Consider the following 25,733-nt stretch of genomic DNA (forward strand, 5'->3'; position numbering starts at 1 on the left):
TCTAGTGATGACATCTTCTCTTGTCAGTGATGCATGAAGGAACGGTAGTGAGGGTATAGGAGAATTAGTGACAACTTTGTTGTCAATAAACCCCTGATCAACTGTGACAACAATCCCTTATCAATAGACAATTTTGATTGAGTGACAATAAAAATTGTCAATAAAGACATCCTGCCTAGAAAAATACTACTCATTTACAACACCTTACATATGATTTTCCTACTACAATAATATCTAAAAAATAAAAACATCAGCAATGTTTAATAAATAACAAACATAGACACCCGTTACAATAGAAAATGCCAGAATAACATATTAAATATTCAAATGTCATAAATAAGTGCAACATCATAGTACAAATAGTTTCATAAGTTTCAGTAGAACAAATACTACTCATATAAGTCAAGGCTGCACTTAAAAACATATTCCAAGTCCCAAAACATTTCCTGCGCTTCCGAAACATTTTCTAAACTTAAGACAGCACTATAACCACACTTTTTGAGCCGACATGTAAGCCGTACTGCTAATCTTCTTCGAAACCTCCAAAATGAGCAATATATCTGCAATAATGTAGTAAAGTTATTAGTAGATGATAGAAAAATTTAAAACAAGAAAAATTAATTAAGGAGTCACCAAAAAATAAAGTGAATCATTGGTTTAAGCCTCATCTAGATAGTGACTGTATAAATAGTAGAAAAAGAGACATTATATGGACAGTTTGGAAAAAAAGTTTTCCTTTGCTTTTATCTGCTGGGGCGAATTGTAATCTGCAGATTGTTTTTGTATTTCTTGCATAAAGCTTTATAAGATCTAACTTATGTGGCACTGTGGAATGAAGCAGCAGAATGTACTAAAAGTTCTGTAATAGCCCAACGTGCATGTCAGGCTTAATGCCAATGAATAAATGTATACAATGAATAAATGTACATCTTTGAATATCAAATCTCAAATAAGTCAATAACTAATATGTAAAATTATGACTCCTTATTTGACATAATAAGGAAATAAAAATACAACATAATAAGGATGAAATTTGAATTTATTATGTTCTGGATTGTAAGTGTTATGTTACACCATTAAATGATGCATAGAAGACCTTGAAAGCAAGCTGCTTTTGCCATAATGGGCTTCCGCAAGTAGTGGATTCTTAAAAATTACTTTCCAAAAACTTGCTTGTTATCAAAATGCCCGTACTCTTTCCAGGAAGCACTTTCAAATGGATTACAGAGCACCCCCACTGTGCCCACCGCTACATTAAAGTCTACTAGAGGATGGAAGTTTAATAACATTCAATAAGAGCCAAGGATTATATGGACAGAATTATTCCACTTCTTTGTTTTAATATTTAGATGCCAAAGGACAGCAACATTGTAATTCAGGTGACAAAAGCAAAATAGTCTCTAATTGCTAAATAAACAACAAAAGTAACAAGCATTCACTAATCTGATACCACTGTAATGAATGCAGCAATTGCAGCAGAAATGGAGTGATAAGGGGGAGAGAAACTAGACTTGAGGAAGAAGAAAGAGAGATATTATTCAAAATGATTTTTCCATGTTGCCCAATCCGGATTTCTGCATTCTTATACATCTCAAGAATAACAAAATAACTACTTGATTGTTGACTCAGCATAACAGTCTAACTAACAAGGAAGATTCCCTCTAACTACTTGAAGGAAATACATTTTGCATGTACTATACTGGTATTCTTCAAGTGAAATACTATACTGGAAATACATTAATTCTTCAAGTTGTAACTGACAATCCAGTGCAAAGAGACCAAACAGTACTATACTTGTATTAAAGGCTAGACGGACACAAATTAATGGAAGGGGAGAAGATGGAGAAGGGGAGAGTATGTGTAACAGGTGGAACTGGATTTTTGGCATCATGGTTGATCAAAAGGCTTCTTCAAGATGGTTATTCTGTCAACGCTACAATTAGGTCCTCTTCAGGTTCATGTTTGCTAATTTACTAGTAATTAGTTCTCTACTTGAATTACTTTACCATTTCCGTCTGCAACTTTACATATCATCAGAACAACAGTTTTTGGCAACTAAGTAGGAGCTAATTTCAGAAACGAAGGGTCTGAGACAGAACAACAAATTGTCTGCACCATATTTCTAACAAGAAATCAGAAGCTTTGGTCAGCAGAGACAAAGGGAATGAAGAAGACAGTGCCATGATAAAATTCAACAAGGAAAGAAAGGATTTTCCAGAGTAAAGGCGGTAATTAGGAGCCATCAAAGTTTCTGTCTGAGCTTTAAAGCCTAAATGTAGAGGCTAGACACTAAGATCAAATTGTAGATGGTAAAATGGCTCATGTTCCAGTGTTTCCTTGTTTCCATAGAATGGTTTTGAGCTTGCTCTTTAGAACCCAGTCATCAGTTGTTTGGGTTATTTTTCCCACTTATTAAAGATCCTTCAGAATTCAGAACTGAAAAAAAAAGTATCATCTAGACAATAACTAAATAAGAGCAAAGTAAGAGATAAAGCACATAGAACTTGAGAACTCAAGAAACACTTCTTTTATTTTTACTATGATATTAAAAACTCAAGAAACAATTGCAGAAAAACCATTGCAGAAGCGCAGGACAACCATACGCACTACTGAACAACATGGATAAGTAAGGAACCTCAACAAACTTCATACACCAATTCTTTCCAAAACTACTGGACACTTATGAATGACAGTTTATATGATTTTTTAAAGGGAAAATTGTTGCCCAGTAGTTTGCTAAGGATGCAGAACAAAACCAATGCATAGGCTGATAACCTATTTCCCATTTCCTCTGCCACATCGCCAATGAGGTATTTAAAGAAGCGAAGGAAAATCCCAATAGTTAAAACGGCTACAAGTCCTAACCAGCAGACTGGCATCTCAGATCATACTAATGAAAACGCAATGCGACAGTACATTTCATTATCAAAGAACAGACGTTAATCAGCTCAACAAACCCATTGGACAGACTTCAATGACGCTTAAAAGAAAAAATCAACAGGGAAACGGTGAATGAGAGGGCATACTATTTCCAGTTGGGAGGGAGCTTCTTGGTCTTTTTGTAGTAACGAGTGAGGCGGTGAATCCTGCGCTCCACCAGAATCAATCTGAACTTGGAATCCTTGTCCTTCCTGTTCCTCTCCAAATGCTTCCTGATTGCGATGGCCTTCTTGATCAGATGGTATAGATCCTCTGGAATCTCAAGTGCAAACCCTGCCCTCCGAACCAGAAAAAATCACTAATATTGTTATAAAAAATTTAAACAAAATAATGCGAATGCAATAAGAAAAATGATATTGAATTGGCGGTCTTTGAGATGAAGTTGGCGCAGAATGTGGGGAATTTTTCTCACTATGGACGGGAACACTAAGCTTTTGGCCTAATGCACAATAATTTGCAATACTGCATATGAAATAAAACACACCTTCCTCCATCAATGCAACACTTGCCAGGCCATCCCAGAAAACCTTAAAGGGATTGTCTACACTGCAACTCTCGTACTCTCTTCTTGACATTTCCATCACATTATGAAGCCCTGAATCAAAGTCAAAACCTGCATAACCCAAAAAAAAAGAAAAACAGAAACAAAAAAAGCCGCGTATCAGTGCCAAGATTAAAGTGTTGTAACCTAAAATTGAAATGATTGATTCTCGAATCTCAATCTGTACAAGTGACAAGTCATTGGATTTACAAAGAGTGTCTCCTGTCTGGAAAAAGTGGGAAGAAGACCAGTTAGTATAGAAGTCATTGGTTGTGGGGATGGACCAAAAGGAGTCTCCCACAATGTATTCTAGGCCAAAAGACTGAATCAACAGTGAAGGAAGAATGATGAATGCTGGTGAAATTAAAAGGCGGGTAGGCATTTTTCGATCTTGGATAAGAATTAAATATACCGTGAGCCTTGAGGATCCCAAATTCCCACTCCACCCAGCACCACTTAACCCACTATTTCTCTCACCAGCAGCCACTCATAGCAACATCATATACCCAATTCCACTCCCTCCACCACCATCCAATTATTGGGGAAAAAATTTAGGGCAAATTAATTGGGAAAAAAATTAGGGAAACAAGGTTTGCAAATTAGTGCAAACCCTGCCCTCCGAACCAGAAAAACTCCTTCCTGAGCCTCTGGACATTGCCGGAGTCGTCGACCTTGTAGAACTAGAGGACGGCAGCCTTGGCCTTCTTCTTCTTGGGCTTGGTGTAGGGTTTTCTTCTTGCGCTTCTTGGAGCCACCACGAAGGCAGAGGAAGAGGTGGATGGTGGACTCCTTCTGGCTCCTTCCAGATGTTGTAGTCGGCTAGGGCACCACTGTTCTCCAGCTCCTTGCCGACGATGATGAGGCGCTACTGGTCCGGCTGCCGCCTCCACTGCTGCTCGGGATTTGGGAAACGAATAAAGGGGATTGAAAATAATGGGGTTGATTGAGGGATTGAATGTGTGAGGAGAACAGATGCGTCTGGATGTGGGGACTGGTCGACGGGGGAGTAAGAGTGGTTGCTTTTCTTAGTGTATGGTACCCGCACCACTTTTTTTCATTTTTAGTTTGAACAAATTTCGGGCACCGGTCAATCACGACGATTCAAGTCAATTTTAGGTTCAATTTTTATTTAAATTTACTAATGTATTTCTAATCACTACTCCTTAATGTATTTATTAAAAAATTATAATGGATGAAAATTTTTTTGCTAAATTCAAAGAACTTGTAAATGTTCTCTTTCTCAAGTTATAATAGTTTATAGTTGTTCTAACTAGAAACTTTCATTAATTTTTTCTAGTTAAAAACGTAGATTTATGGGTAATTTCTTTCTTTTTTTTTGCTTTCACATATTTAATTTATGTTAAATACAAAACCTACCAGTTTTCCTTTCATAAAAATATTAGTGCAACACTTTTTGAATTTTACTTACAAACATTTATGTATTTAACATAAATTAAATGATTCAGAGTGAAATGCCCATAAAGAGCAGAATATTTGTTCATGTAATGGAGGAAACCCACAAAGAGTTGGTACTTTATGGGCCATTTCTTTTTTTAAAAAAATTTAATTTATGTTGAAAAGATAACCTGCCAGTTTTCGTTTTGTAAGAAATCAGTGTAACACTTTTTGAATTTTACTTACAAACATTTATAAATTTATCATAAATTATATGTTTGAGAGTAAAATGGCCATAAAAAAGTTGGTACTTTGAATAGATAATGCTCATTTGCCCATAAACTACACTCTCTGAAGGCTATTTTGTTAATTACTTTGTAGTACTTTGTTATTCCTTTGCTAATACTACTTGGCATGTAGTACAAAGGATAAATCTGGCATAAATTTCTTATTCCATTGATAAAAAACCTGCCTGCCTTATAACTATTGTAATGAAAGATATATCTTTAGAGTTTATAACAAATTATTACTTAAGTTTGAGAAAATTATAAAATATTTATGCATAGTTTATCAAGATACCATTCGCAATTTCCTAATAAAAAAATAGGGGCTAAATTGTAAAAGTTAGGGTGCCATAATAGAAATAATAAAATTGGTGTATTACATATGGGGGTTAAATTGCAAAAGTTAGAGTGCCATAGTAGAATTAATGAAATTGGTGAATTACATATGGGGCTAAATTACAAAAGTTAGGGAGTAATAATAGAATTAAAGAAATCGGTGTACTACATATGGGGCTAAATTGTAAAAGTTAAGGTATCATAATGGAATTAATGGAATTTTTTACAACATTTGGGGCTAAATCGCAAAATTTAGGGTGGCACAGTAGAATTAATGAAAGTGACTTAGAAATAAGTACTTTAAACAGTGACGATTAATTCTTGTCACTAAATCCGAATCGGTAGAGTGACAGTGACGATATTAGAAGTTGTCACTATATAGATCATTTTAGTGACAACTTTTTCAAGGTCGTCACTGAAGACTTAGTTGCTTTGAGTAATTATGACAACTCTCCTTGTCGTCACTAAACAACCACGTTTTGTGACGACTTTTGTCGTCACTAAAAAATGTTGTCACTAATGACCATATTTCTTGCAGTGTAGTTTGTGACGAAAATAACGGGTCGTCACTAAACATTTAGTTGTTTGATGCAATTGTGACAACTTTAGGTGTTGCGACTAAAGAAGCTCCTTTTGTGACGACTTATTGTCATCACTACAAAATGTTGTCACTAATACCTTTTTTTTTAGTGATCAGTGACGACAACAAAAAGTCGTCAGTAAATAGGCCAAGCAATAGTGATGATGTTCTTAATGTTGTCACTATTGTGTGTTCTAAACACTCCCGCGCTCTTGCTCAATCTTGGCGGGAATTTACTAGTGGCGACTTAAAAAAGTCGTCACAAATAAGTTGGCTCCCATTAGAGGTTTGTGACGAGTTAGAAAGTCGTCAATAAAGGATCCACTTTTGTGACAACTTTTTTTCGTCACAGAGAAAAGTTGTCACTGATGACCAATTTTCTTGTAGTGCACGTTGGATCAAATAGGAAAAATGAAAATCAAGGAGATAGAGGTTACCTCCCTTGCAATTGGGCCCCAATGAATTGAAATCACTTATTTGCCCTAAAAAATACAAAGAAAAGGTCAAGGTACCAATTTATTTGGAAAAATTAAAGAGAGTAGGTAAACACAAGCTCACTTGGACACAAAGTTCTTAAACTCATGCATTAAGTACAATCTAAACAAAGCATGGTAATTAATTGAAGCAAACAAACAATTGAGTTGAAAGATTGAAGCTGCCAAGGACCAAATTGAGGACATTATTCAATTGGTTGGGTCATAGTAAAACAAAGGGAGACTTAGGGGGTCAAAGTGCAATTTTCAGAGAATTATTTCATGCAAATTCATGCAGGTATGTGAGAAATAATTTGCAACCAGAAATATTTCTGATACCAACTTTCTGCAGCCAAGAAATATCACCGTAACTTGCATTTCCACACACTGATTTCCACCTCAAGCAATCTTTTGATCAAAACTTCTCAACCAAACGTTAAAGCCTTAATCTAAACCAGCTAAATAGCAACATTCAGCATTCAATCCATACAAAAGTTAAAGTTAGATCATGCAAAAGGCAAGTTTTCCTCAAAAGCTGTTTTTCTTCATTACCGATTCTTTACCACAATTTTGCAGCTCATTTCATGCGGTTGGGTCCATATAGTAACTCTAACAACCTATTATCTTAACAGAATCCAAGGTTAAAACACTTCATTGGATAGGTGAAAGCAATAAAAAAAAATGACTCAAACATACACGGAGCAGCAAAAGATACCCGAGATTTCATGCATCAAGAAATGCTACAAGCATCCGTATCCCCATAACACAAGGGAATGTAGAATTGCAGCAGAGACGTGAAGATACTTACGGCAAACATGTCTACAGCCCACTATCATAGTAATTGAACATCAACAGACCCAAAACTTGAACAAAGAAAAAGGAAAGTCACGGCTGCCGCAAATTAAACTACTTGTTGCAGCCCAACATATATCACACATTACTACTTGGAACGGCAGCAAAAACATACATGGGATACCATGAAACAAACAAAACCCAGGAGGTGGCTTAAGCCATTTTTGGAAAAACTTTAACAGCCCCAAAAGATCGAATTTTTATTGTTGTAACCAAACCAGAAATCCAAACCTGTTGCAGCCGACCTTCATACACAAACATAACAGAAATATGATTCAAGCAAAACCCATGGACTCAAATCCTTTAACGACTGAACACTTTGATTGATACAACCCAATCATGAACATTACTTTTGAAGATCAAACGAGGAACCAGACCAAGAACATGCAGTGACATAAAATAAAAAAAAAACAGCTTTCTAAGCTTCTTGAATGGAGCAGCCTTGCTAAGCAGGAAAAGGCCGTGAATTCGCACCCAATCACAAACCCATATGACCTCATACTCTCACGCGAAATTTAACGTATCCTCATGTAAGAAAATCTGATCTAGCTACTATGAAATAAGCGGAACAACAACAGAAAGGAAAGAAAATAGGAAACAAATCCGACAACAATTTTTGGTAAGTATGATGTGATTCTGAGCTTAAATGAAATGGGATAAGATGAACTGCCTCACCTTTGATGCTTGAAAGAGACGAAATCACACGATATAGCGCGAAGGGGACAGACCCAAGTGCGAAAACTTGAAGATTAAAGCTTCCTGGAACCAACTTCACGGACTGACGAGGTAAGGATTTCGAGCCTCCATTTCAGCGTTCTTGGATACGCTTTCATGAGGATCTTCCTGAACGGGATTCCCTCTTCCGACTTCCTACTTGGTGCGGAAACAAAGATCTGCTCAGATGAAACAACCCGGAAGGAGATCTGTCGTGAAAGGTAGCCCCTTTTCTTTTTTTTCAGGTTTTCTGGAGAAACTTTTCTCCTTCTTTCTTTTCTGGTTCCCTCCCAAGCCTTTTCCACTCAGCCGTAGCTTTTTTCTCTTTCGAACTCTTTTCCCCAGTTTTCTTTTCGGTGTCTCTCCCTTACTCTCTACCCTAGCCGCCAGTCGGATTTCTCTCTTAGCCCTTTCTGGTTTTTCTTCACCAACTGCTACTAGACCCTCAGCTACCCACCAGATCCCTTCTTTCCGTTTCTTTCTCCTTTCGAAGCCTTTTTGCCAAAACCTAGCCGCTCTCTCTCTCTATTTTTCTCTAGCCGTCTCCCGCACTCTCTTTTTTCTTCCTCCTGACTGCGGTTTCTTCTCAGCTTTTTATATCAAGTTAGCAACCCTAAAACCCTCCGTTTAATGGCTACCAATCAATCTCATCTTAAGCCCTCTCCCTTGGCCATCCGATCTACCAGCAAATGGTATGGTTTTTACGCTGCTGCATGCGGCTCTTTTCCTTTTTTTTTTTTAAAGTAATTGTAACAAAATGATAATTAAGTAAAAACAACAATTTAAGTAACATCACATCAAAATACAAACTAAAAACAACAAAGTTGCCATTTTTCAATCTTTTTTCCTTCATTTTTCATTTTCATCTTTTTTCTTTTCTTTTTTCTCTCTTTTTTTTCAATCAAATTAGTAGATAAAATAAATGCTCGTAAACTAATTAAAATACAATAAGAGACACGAAACGGGAAACAACCAAAATAAACCTAAAATTGAAACAAAATAAATCTAAAATTAAACTAATTAAAATTAAAAAAATAAAATTCGAAACCAAAGATTTGGTGTCTACAGCTACGTGATACTGGCACTTTTAAATAATGGTTAACTTGCTATTTGGAAACTCATTGGGCTTTTAGCTCATTCCACGTCATTTGTTTTCCTTACAGGAGGTACGAGCGAGGCGTGAGATGTGAGATGTGTATAGACTAGTGTAGTCTAGTTTTTGAAATTTTGAATTTGTACTCACACTAGCACCCGACTAGGGTTGATTGTACTCGAATTGTAAACACTTGAAGTATTTTGCTATGTAGAAGTTTTGTATTTGGATTTGAGCATCAATGTATATCTTAAGTTGCAGTGGATGTGTTATTTATTTTCTATGGATGTACGTTATTTTTCTTGAGCTATGAATGAGTGAGTCTTGGCAAGAGTTGGGCAGGCGACCCGCCGAACCCTGGGTATGCCCTAGGGAGAGGTGGGGCCGTCACAGGGAAACTTCAATATTGCACATGCATTTGTCATATTGACTATTGAATTAGAATATAAATTTAATGGTCAAAAGATTGGCACTTGGGTCTTAAGAATCGAAATTAATTTTAATTAATTTCATTTTAATATTTCTTCTTAACTAAATGGTTTACTTTTAGGGGTTATATTTAATGATACAACTCTTAAATATCCGTTAAGTATCCATTCATTTTAAAAGGTGCCTATTCATGAAGAAATATATTTCCAAAAGACATGACATTTCTTTTGAGGTATCTGAACATTATAAATAAGGATGTCAAAATATCAGAAAACTCACTTTTACTTCTAGTTTTACTATTCTTCTACTTCTTTCAAAATGATATTCTCTAAAACCGTTCTTGAGAGAATTTCTACATACTAGTGTGTGGAAATTCTGGTTGGCTTTGTTATTCCTGGAGGGAATTGCCGCAAATCCGATATTAGAATAGTGGGGGCAAATTTCCTTAAGGAAAGTGAATCTTCACGTCAAAGCTATTTTGTAGTTGTAGTTATTATTATTTCCTAACAGCTTGTTTGGTCTATAACAAGAAATTAGGTGAAGTTATATGCTTATGTCCATCTATTTTTTCATTAAACTTATGGTAAATCTAGTAAGATTAGTTTTAGTGGGACCAAAATATTGGTGGCTTTCATTCTTATGTTTCAGAAGTTGGAAAATGGGTATTAGGCAGAAGTGAATTAATTATTTGATTTGGATAGGTGGGCATGTTGTAGCTGACTTGTTTATGATTTTGTTGGTCTAATTCCCTATGAACAAAGTGTTATTTCCATCTATAAGTCTGGTGATTACATAGGCTCTATGCTTAGAGGTGATTAGCTGGTTTGACTTTGACATTATAAGGCTTGTATGGCAATGGGGATTTGATTCATTTGAATGTGATAATTTAAATACATACAAGGGTGTTCAATTTGGCAGCACTTGTGAGTTTTAGATGTTGTGATGAACATAGTCCAACATTGATCATTTAAGTTGCTGATTGGTTCTAAACTCATTGATCATTCAATTTGCTAATTGGTTTGTGGCTAATTCAATGACTTAACAAATGATTGAATTTGATCTTAACTTTCTTTTTTGTATCATATTTGGGAACAACTGAAAGATATTGGAGGCTAAAAACGAACAAGAAAATATGGAGAGTGCCTGGGCCCTTCGACAAGTGCTTCAGCATTACCCATTATGTTAAGGTAAGTAGGTATCGATATCAGTCCACCTGATGTATCTTCCATCCCATGTGTTAGTCCGGAGGCCGCTAATTCTACCACTCCAATACAACTAGATAGCCAATTTTTTTTAATATTGAGAATGAGGAAACTATAGGAGCTATGAGAAATGCTTTGTATGATATGAAAGCACCTATGGGAGCTGCAGGAGTTGGAAATAATGTAGAATTAGTAGACCTATCTGGGGGAGAGGATGAATTTCATATTTCTAAAAGAAGCAAGACATTCGAGGCTTGGGATGACTACAAGGTATACTATGAAAATGGTCATTACTATGCAATATGCTTGCATTGCAGTAAAAGATTATCTTGAGGAAAAACTAAACAGTCCACGATCATGTAGAGGCATTAGGATACTTGCCTAGCTAGAAAAGCAAAGATTGGAAAGGAATAGCAAACAAAGTTAAATTTCCAGCTTCTCGATTCTACTTTACAAGTAGTTCCACCCTTGCATTTAGGTAAAATTGGCATGGAAAAAATGTGGGAAACAATTGCACACTAGATTCTAATGCATGAACATCCCTTTAGCATATTAGGGGAAGAAGGATTCAACTTGATGATGAAATGGGTGATACTTGAGTAGACTAAGATCTCATGAGTTATGGGAAAAAATGATTGTATTCAAGTTTATGAGCTAGAGAAAAAGAAGCTAAGGAACCTCTTGATACGTCCCGATAAAGTCAGCCTCACAACAAATATATGGAAGTCTAAAATTCAGAAGATCAAGTATATGGTGCTTTACTGACCACTGGATTGATCAAAATTAGAAACTACAAAAGTAAGTTCTTAACTTTATTGACATACTTCCACCAATAAGAGGAATAGAAATCACGGGTGCATTTTTAAAATGTGTCAAGGAATGAGCTAGAGAAAAAGAAGCTAAGGAACCTCTTGATGCGTCCCGATAAAGTCAGCCTCACAACAAATATATGGAAGTCTAAAATTCAGAAGATCAAGTATATGGTGCTTTACTGACCACTGGATTGATCAAAGCTAGAAACTACAAAAGTGGGTTCTTAACTTTGTTCAAATACTTCCACCAATAAGAGGAATAGAAATCACATGTGCATTTTTTAAAAGTGTCAAGGAATGGGAGATTGAGAACATGATTTACATAGTTCCCGTGGATAATACATCCACTAATGATGTAGCTGAGAGGCCGTTTGAGAGACAACTTCTCAATCTATGTAAACTATTGTGCCTATATATTGAATCTAATAGTGCAAGAAAGCCTAAGTGAGATTGTTGACATCATCAAAAGTGTTAGAGAAAGTGTTGATTTTGTACAACCGCTCTAATTGAAGGATACTAATATTTGTCAAGATAGATATGCAATCGCAAATACAATCGAAGACTTTGATTCATGACCGTTGAACAAAGTGGAATTTGACCTACAAAATGCTAAGCTGTGCTATCAAGTTCAAGAAGGTCTTTCCATATTTTGAAAACGGAGGGCTGAGTTATGATTGCTACCCATTTATAAAAGATTGGAAAAAAGTAGAGAAATTGTGCACTATCCTAGAGTCCTTCTGGATAGCCACAACTGTAATCTCTAGCAGTGACTATCCCACTAGCAATTTATCCCTCCAAGAGGGTGAAAAGACTCTTGGATTCAAGAGTGAATGATGAAGATGATTTCATTTGGGCCATGATTCTGAAAATGAAGGCCAAATTCGATCATTATCAAGATCAATACAGCTTATTGATGGCAACTGGTGCCATTTTGGATCCAAGGCAGAAAATGCGTCTTTCAGAGTTCTCCTTTCTCAAGATTTATTCACCTTTTGAGTCAAAAAAAATGTCACACAAGGTCCAAAAAGTATTCTTTGACATGTATGAGGAATATGTTTCTATAGTTGGTAGTTCGAGCGGAAGTGTAGTTGTGTCCCACGGCAGTGCATCTAATAGCCAGGATTTAAGGAAGCAAAAGTCTTCAAATTCGGATGATGTGCTGACTATATTATGGAAGTGCAAACTTCAACGCGCCACAAATCTGAATTGTTGAATTATCTAGATAAGCTTTGCCATCCAATTGGGTCTGATTCAAATTTATTTGACTGCTTAGAGTGCTGAAAAGTCAACAATATTGTGTACCTAATTTCATCTATGGTGGCATCTGATATCTTGTATTCTAATAGCCACAGTAGCATTTGAGACCATATTCAATGTCGAAACTAGAGTAATTGATTCATGCCGAGCTGCATTGGCTCCAAACGCGGTTCAAGTGTTGTTATGCACTGTTGGTGTAGAAATATGTATGAGATCAAAAAGAAGATGAAGATGAGAATTAGATGGAAAATTTTCACCATTTACCGATAAGTTTATATTTCATTTTTAGATTTCATATTTGTTTAAGTTATATGTATAATTTGTGCATGTTGTTTTGATATATGTAGCAAATGAGGACCGTCAAAGAAATTGAACTTCCAAAGATTAGATTGGCACTTCAAATGTGATTCAAGAATTCAAGATTAGGCCATTATTACGATAATTGTATTTATTTATTGATTTAATTTGGTCATATTTGAATGCCTAAAAATTGATGTTATTTTGTCTTTGATGGTAGGACTTTGTCATGGTAGAAATGGATGGCTTGGATTGTTGGAGAATGGAGAAAGTTGTTGCTACTTTTTTGCATGCATTTTCATCTATTTGACTTGTATAGCTGGATTATGATTGTTGATGTTCTGGGCTGCTTTTTTCCTTGCATGTTTTGGATTGGTTTGATTTGGCTAGTCAACTGGTAGATTAGACTTGTTAACACTCGAACCAACCAAGAAACAGGACAAAATACTTCATTGAAACCTGCTCGGCCAAAGGAAGCATGTGAAAATGTTGAAACTGAGCAAGAAGTTTACCATGAAGCCCTTGAAGGTCCTATTTGTGGGATCCCGATTCGTCCTTAATTTTGAATAAGGAATATTAGTGCTAAATTTTGCTATAAAATTTGATTTTAAGGATGATGGTAATTCTTTACATGTGATTTTGCTTTTTAGAATCGAAAAATCTTAATTTGGAATTTTATTAAAACCCTAATTTTGCCAATATTATAAAGGTTGTTGTTTCATTGTTTTTATTATGGAGAAAGTATGATTAAGTATGGGAGGTTAAGATAGGAAGGTGATTAGTGAAATGATTAAGTGTTACTAAGTATTTTAGACTAGATTAAGTTATAACTTATGTAGTTAATTGAAAGATTATCAAATGTTTGAGGGAAAAGGAGTAAGAAAGAGAAAGTAAAGGTGTAAGGGCTAAGAGGCAATAAACAAGCTTTTATTTGATTGGTTGAGTGGTAAATATCTTCCCAAGGCTTTGACTACTATTTCATGGTAGGAAAATACAAGATAAAGCTAAGACATAAACAAAACAAAGCAAAAGAAAAAAAGAAAGAGGGAAGGCCGAGAGAGAGAGAGAGAGCAAGAGAGGGGAGAGATTTTCTTCAAAGTTCTTCAAGTTTTAGCCATCCATCTTGCTTGTGGAGCTTAAGAAGACAACTTGAGCACTTGATTGCTGTGGTTTGATCATCTACAAAGCTTATTTGAAGGTATATCATCTTACTTCGAAGTTAAATTTTGGGGTTTTAATCTTGAAGCTATGGAAGTGATGCTTTTGTTGTAATTATGCATTTTTATGGGTTGTATGATGATTATGGAGTAGTTTTATGGTTTATTTTGATGGCTATATTGCTGATTTTGGTAAAGGCTAGGAGGAAAAGGTAGGGTTTCTTGATTCATGATTCCTAGAGTTGGTTTGGTTGGATTTTGGCTTGTTAATGGCATCTTTGATGTATTAATTTCACTTGTATGGTTGGTAAGTAGCAAATTCCAGATTAGTCATGAAACCCTAATTCAAAGGAAAGTTAGTTTGGTTGGGTTAGGGCTTAAGTGATTAGAGTTTGATTGATTAGGTGGTGAACTAGTAAAGTTAGTAGGATTAGCACCTAGATTATGGTTAGTTTTTGGCAATTTTGTAGTGACTTAGAGGGAAAGTTTCGGACCATTTGTAGGTCATTTAGAAGTTAGTATATGTGTGTTTATTTGGTATGAAAGTGGTTGGAAGACTTGCATGGAAACCTTGGAAACGGACCATGCATTTGCGACGTTCGAAACCGGCAAAACTGGAAACAGGGCAGTCCACAAATCCGAACTTGGGGTCTGTTTCTCTTTATGATACGTGAAGATTCAAAGGTTTCTCAAAACATGAAAGTTGTAGCTTCTTAAGTCCTTAATGTGCCTACAAAATTTCAGGTCAAACGGATCAGTGTAGCCCGAGTTATAGCCAAAACACTTGCACCTGTTTTGAACACTAGATTGTGTTACGCTTTTGGATTTAGCCTCTGACCATGCTCGGTTCGCCTGGATAACGTGCGAACTGGGTGTTGACACCTTCATAAGAAATGTATATCTTAGTTTTAGCTTCGAAACAGTATAAAGTACATCCAAATCCGAGTTTTGTAGTTCCAGTTATGACCAAAACAAGAATGGTTGTCAGAACTGCCTTTGAATTTGGACAGTTCTGATAGGAACTTTGGACCCATTTTTCACCCTGTTCTGTATTGATTCAGATTTTGGCCAAAACATAAAATTTTTAGCCTTATGTCTTAGCTTTCCAATGCCTTTGAAATTTCTTCATTTGGGTTTGTGAGCTGTGAGTTATGGCCTGGCAAACATACCCGGTCCGTCACCCTGAAGTGTAAACTTCTGGTACTTTTTTCCATGATTTCGACCTGCTTCCATTCAGATCGAGATTAAGGTGTCTTCATGAAAATTGTAGCCCTTTCTCTTAGCTTCGGAACAGTATCTCATACACTTTAATCCGACATTCCTAGCCCAACTTATGGTCAAAACAGTTTGGGATAGTAACTATGCCCATTTCCGTTTGCCGCCCGTTTCCATTTCCGTTTGCCGATTCCGCACATGCATGGGCCAATTTTGCCGTTTTGCTTAATTTACGCACTTTAGTAGTTGTTTGTGTGATAATATGGCTCAACCTTCTACTACAGGCGGTGACGGGCTAGACGGAGCCGGTGGGGCCCACTAGCTGACGACTTGAATTCATTTCCGTACTTTCTCTCGTTATACTTGCTCTTTAGGTGAGTAATCAGGGTTTCTGTGTAACTCAATACTAATATGAGTTTACTATGAATGGGCACTTAGGCGAGGGTGTACTTTATCGCACTCGACCTAAACCCTATTAGTTGCTATTGATACCTGTGAAATATGATCTTGTGATTTGTTATGGAGCATTTATTGGTTGTGAAACATTTGCGGAGCAATTATTGCTTGTGACACAATTTGGGAGCATTTATTGCTTGAACCAGAGCATTTATTGCTTGAACTAGAGCATTTATTGCTTGAACCAGAGCATTTATTGCTTGAACTACGATTTTAGAGCATTTATTGTTTGAAAAATATTTTAGAGCATTTATTGCTCGTGACTTGAGCTGAGGCTCATAGTCTCTCTATGTGGGATCCTTTAAGAGAAGCGAGCTGTGTGGCTCAGGATCTCAAGGGTCAACCAGTGATCAAGCTCGACAAATGAGTTGGCTTTGGAGCCACCCGTATCCTTACCATGTGGTGTTACTTTTATGCTTTTGCTTTGCTCTCACTGTGCAAATGTTGACATGTAAAAATTAAATTTTACCCCTGGTTAGTCACTAAACTTATAGCTTACCCCCTTTTCTTTTGTTTTCTTTAGCAGGGGCCGACGCGGGGAAATTTTGGCACCGTCACTAGTATAGTTGGGTTTTGCTTGTAATAACCGACTAGTTAATATGTTTTTCCTTGTTATAGTGATCCGTGTAAGGACCCTTCTTAGGGTCTACTCTTTGGTTTTGGTTATAATCATACGAATGTAATGGTATGGGTAGTTACTTTTGGAGGATGTAAATAGAAATCTTTTGGGATTGTATATTGTGAATAATGTTCTTTTGGTTTCTTTAGTTTTTATTGTTTTGTATTTTCGAGTCCTGGCGCGAGCTAGGCAGGCGTCCCGCCTATACCCTCGGGTTCGCCCTTGGGAGAAGTGGGGGCGTCACACTATTACTATTACTCAGCAAGTTTTGGATGATATCAAAACCATGAATGAGCCATCTGGATCCAAGAAGAAGAAATTGAAAAAAGTTAAAACACCTCTAATGCACATTAGGACTTGTGGACTTTTGCCTAGAATCCTTAGGATCATTTAGGACTTCTAGAAATCTTAGCATCAGGCTCATAGTTTAGTACCATATCAAAGTATTTAGGGGCTCTTCATTGTGAGCTTGTGGTTGACCTTCTCATATGAAAAACTATGATGAGGTTGGGTCAATTATTTATGCAAAAAAGTACCTTATTGCATGTCATATTCATGTTATCTTCTTTCTTTTAGTTGTGTACTCCCTCAATCCCAAATTGTTTGTCGTGTTTTGAAAATTTAACTTTTCAAGAATAGTGGTTTGATGGTAATGTAAGCAAATTTGTGTGCAAAGTTGCCCTCTAAAAATTCAAATTTCAAATTTGAACTTAGTATGAAATATAGATAAAGGTGGGGATAACATTGCAAAAAAATGATCAAAAGTAACTTTGACATTGGTAAGATGATAAACATTTTGAGACATCCAAAAATGGAAAGCATGACACTTTTAATAGGGCGGAATGAGTAACACTTAGGCTGCGTTTGATAAAAAAGTCTGAAATCTGAAGTCTGAATCCATTAAATTATTAAATTGTTAAGTATTAAATCTAATACATTTGAGTGCATATCACATTCAGTGATAAGTGAATAGCTTATCACTTAATTTTGGGAGTAAGTTTTGCCTAGAAAATTCAATGCTACTTAATTAATTCAGATGCTCAATTTTTGGTTATCAAACGGTTTGAATATGTTAAAATCTAAATTTATTAAATTTAAGTGTTGAACTGGATCATCAAACATGGCCTTAAACTTCTTCTTGACTGATTATATTAACTAAGGGTGCCAATGAGGTGAGGTTGGGGACGGATCCGTCAAATAACTCCCCCCAATCCCCTACCCCCTGCCCCCCAGCCCATTTTCCCTGCAGTTCCCCACGGGAAAGAAATCAACCTACCATATTTAACAATCTGCTCATCTACAGAACAATTTTATCATTCATTCTATCTCAAAATATTCAATAAAGACATGCTCAAGTACTCAACCTTAGACCATTCAACAAGTTGCAAATATTAATAACTAAAGAACATTAGCAACCTGTCAATACCATGAAAATAACATTAAAATATCTGACTAAGATGTAATAGGACCAAATCACAATTGTATGTTCACTTACAATAACACAATTGTAAACAATGCTAAATGAGATTAACAAGTTGTCAACATGGAAACATAACACAACAAGTCAAGTTACATTCCTGTATTCAACAAACTCAGTCACGTTAATTTCTCATATTCAATAAACTAAAGACACTCAACAATAAGTCCAGCTTTTCTCTTCATCGACCTAGCTCAACAACTTCAAAACATTTGCTCTTCATCAACCTCAAGATGTGATAACTCACTTGATACAACAATCCTGACATTTGATGCCAAAATAAAAGAAGAAAGCTATAGTGTATAACACACAATTGGAGAAAATTAATTTAGATGAATCAAATTTCTTTAATACCTATTCAATAACATAATCAACATAATCTTCTTCATCAAACAATGTATTACATAATATCTCTTCCGAAGTAGAGCAAGTAGCTGCACCAAAATAAAAAATAGCCGCAGATTTAATAAATAAAGAATGCAAAAAATTTTGTATAATTTTAAAAGTAGAAGTTAAATCTTTTGTATACCATTTATTTCATTCCATAGCCAAATGTGAGTACACGTCAATGCTTCAAAGGTATTGGGGTGAAGTATACATTAATGAGGACTAATTACTCTTCCACAAGTACTAAATGCAGATTCGGATGCCACACTTAAGACAGGTACAGTTAGAATATCCTTAGCCATTTTTTTTGTAAGGTGGGGTATTTAAGCCCATGTGTTTTCCACCAACTAAGTATGTCAAAAGTTGAAACTATTGGTAACACATTTTCCTCAAGATAAAAATCCAATTCCGACTTAGAAGTAACATCACTAGAGTTAGAAACTACAAACTTATCAAAATTAGCAAGGGGATCCATTTCAACTTCGTTCTTATTATGACTCCCAATAACAGACTTACTATGTGAAGCCATGCACTAACTATCAACTCTATTTCCGTCCAAACTAGATCGATATTGATAATCATGCAACAAAGAATAACAATTTTGATGAATTGCTTCAATTTTCATGAATAATTCATCACCACAAATGATGGAAAAATAATACTCAATCAACTTCATTTTGTATCTAGGATCCAAAGTTGCAGCAATGCCAAGTATCACATTACAATCTTCCTAATATTTTTGGTACTTTGCCATCATCTTTTCTGCCATTACTCTAATTAAACAAATTGGACTTTTTATCCACTGAATCAATGATACCTTAAAATCACAAACTTTTACAAAAAATTCATTTGATGTAGGATATCGAGTACCAGAGAACATTTCAGTTACTTGGTAGAATAATTTTAGCTTCTCACAAATGGCATTACAAGCTACCCAATCGTCGTCATTTGGCAAATTAGTGTAGTGTTTCTCACACACTTTAACCTGTGGAAATACGTCTTTATAAATTGCAGCTGTTTGTAACATTAGAAAAGTCAAATTCCAATGGGTTTTACAATCCAAACACATCTTTTTAGTAGAAGAAATGCGCAATTGGCGAGCAGCTTCTTCAAAATTTTCAATTCTAGTAACAGAAGCAGTCCAATACACTACACTATTACAAATTCTTTCAATAGCACCCGATATCATTTCTAAACCATCTTTGACAACCCAATTTAAGATATGGGCAGTACAATGAATTTGAAGCACTAGACCATCTGTCAACAAATCACTCACATTCAACTTTTTCAACAAACAATTGATCATACCATGATTGGTGGAACTGTTATATAAGGTAATCATAGATATCTTACGATCAATATTACAATCCATCAATGAACTAAAAAGCATATCACTTAACACTTTTTTGGTATGTGGAGTAGGAACATAAATAAACCTAAATACAAAAAAAAAAAAAAAAGTTGCTCATGTATAACAAACAATTAACATAATTCAAGTTATTAACTTTTGGAAACATACCTCAAAATTTAACTTTGTAAGATCTATATAATGCACAGTGATGGCCATGAATCCTCTCTTTGTGTTGCTAGAAGTCCATATATCGGTTATAATTGCTTACTTCCAAGCTTCTCCAAGATATTACAATTCTTTAATCTTTGCAATTCATAGATCTTCATAATCTCCTTTAATTGTATTTCTTGAAACAAGTTTAAAACATGGCTGCAAAATCTTAACAAATTTTCGAAAGGCAATGTGATCCACAATAGATAATGGATACTCATGCAATACAATTGTAGATGCAAACTCATGGCGTGACTGTTGTTGATCGAACACATGATTGTGCAATTCTTGTTTGCCATCATTCTTTTTACTACCACTTTAGAGTAACATTTGCCTAACATCATGTTTAGGCTTTTTAGCACACCTTTTGTAATGATCATGCAAATTACTCGTCCCATGAGTGCTACCTATCTTTTTTTTTTTTTTTTTACAATAATTGCACACACTATAAAAAAAATGCCATCTTCACCTTTCTCTCTATCAAAATGTGCCCACATTTTTTATTTTAATTTTTTCCTCCTTCAATTTCATATTCATCTTCTTCTACTGCATTAGTCAAGTCAATTGATTCAACATTCATTGATTGTGGAGTTGGTGAATTATCCCTTGTTCAGATGAAATTAGATTTTTGACTGATTCATTGTGATAACAATTCTACAAAGGCAAGAAAGCAAATACCACAATAAATGGACTGCTCACAATGATGAATTTTAAATAAATCATATAATAGAGCAAAATCATTAATAAACATCAAATTTGGCCAATCGGATGAGATTCATTAAATGACTCACAATTTGTAGAAGAAAGTCCAAAAACGAAGCAAAGATCGAACTAGACCGATGATGGGGAGCAAAACTAATCAATCTTTCATTGATCAAGAACTTGATTGCTATTTTGTATATAGACTAGCGGTCTAATCCTTTTAAATAAATCTAAGCTAGACAAATGCAGAGTCCAAATGCCATACTGATTTTACTACTAAAGCTACGGATTGGAATCCTATGGCAACTAAACACTCTAATGTCCAGCATAACATATGAAATATAATGTATATCTAGGGAATAAGACCCTTTTGAGGACTTGATATCAACTGTAGTTACTGGAATTGATGTCAACTTGACTAATATTTGAATTCCATCAAATTTGGACTGCATGGAATAAAATTGTTAAAGATTCAAGTTGCCCAATACATAAGAAGCACACTACAAAAAATTATTTCTTTCGTGACAAAATTTTCATGACAACCAACTTATTTGTCAGGAAAACCATACCTTTTATGACGCTTCGTCAGGCAAATATCCTTCAAAAGGCACAACTACTTTAAACATATTTTTCTACTTTTGCTCACGTCAATTCGTCAGGAAAAGTTTTCATTCTCCCACCAGTTTTTCCCACCAGTTTTTTTCCCTTTTTTGGACCAAAAAAGAATTTAGAAGGACATCAACTTATGACATAGAAACCGGGAAACAGAAAACACTTGTTCCATCTCTCTTTCTTTTGGAACAACAACGACAAAGAAGCACTTCTCCAAATCTGTAACTCATCTTCATCTATTTCAATAAGAGAGACAACACGATGGTCTAAGGTGATGTAAACATCAAATAATCCTTCAATTTTGTCTTGAATCGGTTCCCTTTCTCCAAATCCCCTTTCAATTTTGTCTTTAATTGGTTCCTTTTTTTAATTTTTATAGTGGGTATTTTATTTATCTCTCCCTTTCTCTGTTCGTCGAAACCTAGGAAGATGCTTCAGTTCTTGTGCCCGGGGATATAATCAGTATAAAATTTGGTGATTCTGGTTCTGGTAATGATTTGGGGATGCTAATTGGGGATGCTTCACTATACGATTGAGTTCAATTGGGGATGCTAATGATATGGCTGATTCTAGTAACGATTTTAGGGGTTTCAAGGCTGCTAGTAGGGAAGTTCAATGCGTAGGCGCATTATTTGCTTTGTTCGAATTTCTTTTGGACTGTTGTGTGCTTTTAGGATTTCATTTGTGGGTGTGATGCTTTTGTTGATCTTAATGTTGATTTTTGGTGAAAAGGATTCTTTTTCATGTTCGTTCGCAAAAGCAATTTGGGAAGCTTCGATTGAACTTTGTGTTTCATTATTTTTCATGTTCGCTCGTAGTTTCGGATTTTTGAACTTCGGCTCTGCTTGATCATGCTTTTTATGCCCATTCTTGTCGGATTTCTGGTTTCTTGATTTTAGTTTGTTCTACCGTGTTAGTTTTTGTCAGTGTTTTAGAAAAGGAAAATTGACGTTTTAGTTTTGTTGTAAATTAACAATGGACCTTTTGTTTTGCTTTTGTGCTCATATTCTGTATTTGCAGCTGTTGCTAAAAAAATTGATTCATGTAATTGGCAGTGATTTATGTATCTTTTTGGTGTTGTCTTGGTGAAATGCTTGTAATAAGCATAGCAATTACTTGTTTTCTCGTTTTCTATGGTATATGTTCTAGATCTTCTTTCACATGTAGATATGGCTTTGAGATAAGTTTCCGACTAAATGAGGAAAGGTGCAATTTTGAATGGTAAACATGCGGCCAAATTGCCAATCACATGCCAAATTATGAACTAGAGCTATAAGTTGGCATTTGCAGATGGTAGTGGGTGTGTCTTCAGGAGTTGGGAGAATTTGATTCACAATTATATACCATTTTAAAAGGCTATGCTATGTGCTCAGTAATTAGACTAGAGAGGATGATGCTTCAGTGCTAGAACTTAGTGCAAGAGGATACTGCTATATTATTTGTGATTTAAGTAAGTCTCAATCAACTTGCACAATGGTGATCTTTGTACTAGTTTTCTAGTTCGAGTAAGAATAAGTACTTTGTAATATCTGTTTTGCTTGCTTTCCTGGAATTTAAGTTTTCTCCTGATTCCCATGCGTATATCTATGGCTAATATACTGATATTGTTTGACATGTAACTGGTTTTGGTTTCCTCTTTTTATTTCCTCTAGATTTGTTTCTGGTCCTTTATTCCTGTATATGAAGTTATGAGTCATGCCCTTGCAGCAAATTTCACTGCTTCTGGAGAGCAGTAAATTGGAGATAAAATATCTCTTGGAATGGAAGGGAACCATGGTAAGCACGGCTACAGACTGATAGTTGGAGAGGAATTTCTGCACTCATTTAACTTTCTAACTTTAATTCCTTTTGCAGGAGAAAGGAATTACTGACCTTGAATCATGGAAAGAAACTTAGAAATTATCATTGAGCAGGTTTCAACCAAAACCCATTATCATTTTGCTTGAAACTATTGCCATTGCCTATTTGAGTGCCAGGGGTGGTTAGAACATTGAACTTGTGATATGATCACCCCTAAAACAACTTTGAATGCCAAGTATAATATTCTTTCTACATGTTTTAGGAGGGATAGTTGGAATGGTTTTGTGATACATATTACATGATTATGCATGTATAACATGTATGAAAAGTATGTTTTGCTGTGCTTGTTTTCCGACTCGTACCCGTTTCAAACAAAAAATCCATTATTGCTTGAGATTTAAAGCTTTGATACTATAGACCATATTTCTTGACATTTCTTTAGTTCAGAGTTTCTTCACTCTTGAGGAGTTAAATAAATGTATCATATGGTTTTGTTACCTGAAAGTTTAGCTGCATTTTCAGCTTAAGTTAGTTCCCATTGGTAAGATGACTACATTATCAATGGTGTCTCTTTTTTTGGGATTGCAGGTGACTGCTTGCAAGCTGTGGCGGCAAGTTGGAGAATCTTTTAATCCTCCAAAGTAAGGGCTGCTGTTCATGAATTGATTGTAATTGAATGACATCTTGTATCCATGTTGTCTGTTGCTTAAATTTTTTTTTTTTTTACTTAAGTTGACACTGGGCATGCTAAGTTTAATACAACTTTTAAGATAACTATGAAACAAAATTCTAATTGAACTTTAACCTCCTCAGCAATTATCTAATTGTGTTATTCGTAATAAGTAAAATGTGTACTGAAAATTTTGATTCTTAAAGAAATGGGAAGAGGAATGGGGGACATAGTTGATTTGCATGTGTGTCAATTTCATATTCTTGCCTCTGTATTCTTTATGTTCATCAAAAGTTCCTTTAGGCTTGTTCGTCGGAGCCATTGGAACACTGAAGGCTCTAAATTTTTGTGCCACTCTGCTTCATTCTTATCTCCAAAATCGTTTGCTTGCCCCCTATCCTCAATTATTTATAAGCCTTGGGCAATAAATGGTGAGTGGTTGACCTCCTAAATATTTGTCTTACCACAAATGTTTGCTCTTTTACTGTGGCCATCCTATGATTGTTCTCCCAGTATATTTTCCCCCTGTTTGCAACAATAAAATCTTATTAAATGTCAGTAGGGTTAGACTAGAGGCTGTTGTCCCGTTATTACTATCCTCAATTTCCTAAAAGTATTAAGAGATTATCCACATATTCGGATTTTAAGATTACAGTTTACTTTTCCTAGTCTTTAATTGCCTCTAAATCTATTCTTATGTGCATTCCTTTGCTAACATATTATTTTTATGAATTTACTTGGAAGTGTTTGTACTCTTTCTCCTCAAGATTAGTATGCAAAGTTGCTTTATGTTGATTCTCCCAAGTTTATGTCCACGTCTCAACTTTCTGTACCTTTGAATTGCCTTCAACACCCATCTGTCTTTTGGCTATAAAGATTAGACACGAGAATTTGAGAATAAAGAAATTCAAATGCTATTGATGTGGCATTATCTTCAAAATTTGTTGTTGATTATGCATTAGATGTGCCATCGAATGATTTTTCATAATCTATTCTACAAACTAGATATAGGCACATGGTCCATAACATGGCGCAACATATTTATTATATCAACACTGCTGTTTTCAAACTCTTTATAGTCGGTTACATATGATGATTATCTTAAAATATCTAATTTTGTATTTCTTCATATTTAGCAGAGCAGACCTGCACTCTCACTTGCAAACCTACCCAACTAATACCAACTTGCAATCTGAACCATAATTTTCAAACTCAACTTTGGAGCCTCAATACCACCTAATAACAAAAATACATGTTGTGCATGCCATTCTATTATTTCTCTGATTTCAAATTTTTCTTGGTTTTATTGTACAGGTTTGGGATGAACTTGTGGATTGATTTTGGCTCATGCTGAAGAACTCCTCTATTTTGATATCATCCATCTCTAGTTTTTGTTGACCATGGAATTGAAGTCCATCTTTTGGTTTTAGCATATGTTAGGTATATGGCAGTTATCTAGGGAGAAATAGCAATATTTATATTGGTTTCAAATCGTGGAATGGGATGATATGTAAATGTTTGACATGGTTAACTTTTGTGGTTTGACATATTATGGTTGCCTACTAATGATAATTTGTGAAGTTTTGGTTGATATTTTGCTTGCATACTTTTATATTTTGATTGGATGGAGTGTCTAAATAGATGATATGGTCACTTTGTTGGCACTAAAATTGTTGGGCTTAAAAGTGATGCAGCTGTCGTCAGGAAAAATGACATTGTATTGTCGTTAAAGTTTCCTGACAAGTTTCAATGTGTGACTATTCTTGACAATTGAAAATTTAGTAACAAAGTTCAGGGTCTTTCTTGACAAAGGCTCGTCAACAATATGAGGTCTTTTCCTGATGACCAAATCATCACTATTACCTTTCCTGA

At 35.4% G+C, this 25,733-nt stretch overlaps 2 long non-coding RNA genes across 4 annotated transcripts; one reads left to right on the forward strand and one right to left on the reverse strand.

Moving 5' to 3' along the window:
* Positions 1–308: 308 nt before the first annotated feature.
* LOC113696916 (uncharacterized) lies at positions 309–8,642 on the reverse strand. Its single transcript, XR_011813349.1, has 5 exons — positions 8,077–8,642; positions 6,514–6,558; positions 3,425–3,553; positions 3,027–3,213; positions 309–560 (listed from the first exon to the last, which is right to left on the reverse strand). It is a non-coding gene; the product is annotated as an uncharacterized lncRNA (long non-coding RNA).
* A 12,701-nt stretch (positions 8,643–21,343) lies between these two features.
* On the forward strand, positions 21,344–25,452 carry LOC113743021 (uncharacterized). 3 transcript variants are annotated; one of them, XR_003460945.2, is made up of 5 exons: positions 21,344–21,662; positions 23,044–23,167; positions 23,246–23,304; positions 23,780–23,832; positions 25,176–25,452. It is a non-coding gene; the product is annotated as an uncharacterized lncRNA (long non-coding RNA). The 3 variants fall into 3 exon arrangements; XR_011813717.1 differs by having other exon boundaries at positions 21,352–21,662; positions 23,099–23,167; XR_003460944.2 differs by having other exon boundaries at positions 21,359–23,167.
* Positions 25,453–25,733: the final 281 nt, after the last annotated feature.

Source organism: Coffea arabica, chromosome 4e (assembly GCF_036785885.1).
Source record: "Coffea arabica cultivar ET-39 chromosome 4e, Coffea Arabica ET-39 HiFi, whole genome shotgun sequence".
NCBI classification, from domain to species: Eukaryota; Viridiplantae; Streptophyta; class Magnoliopsida; order Gentianales; family Rubiaceae; genus Coffea; species Coffea arabica.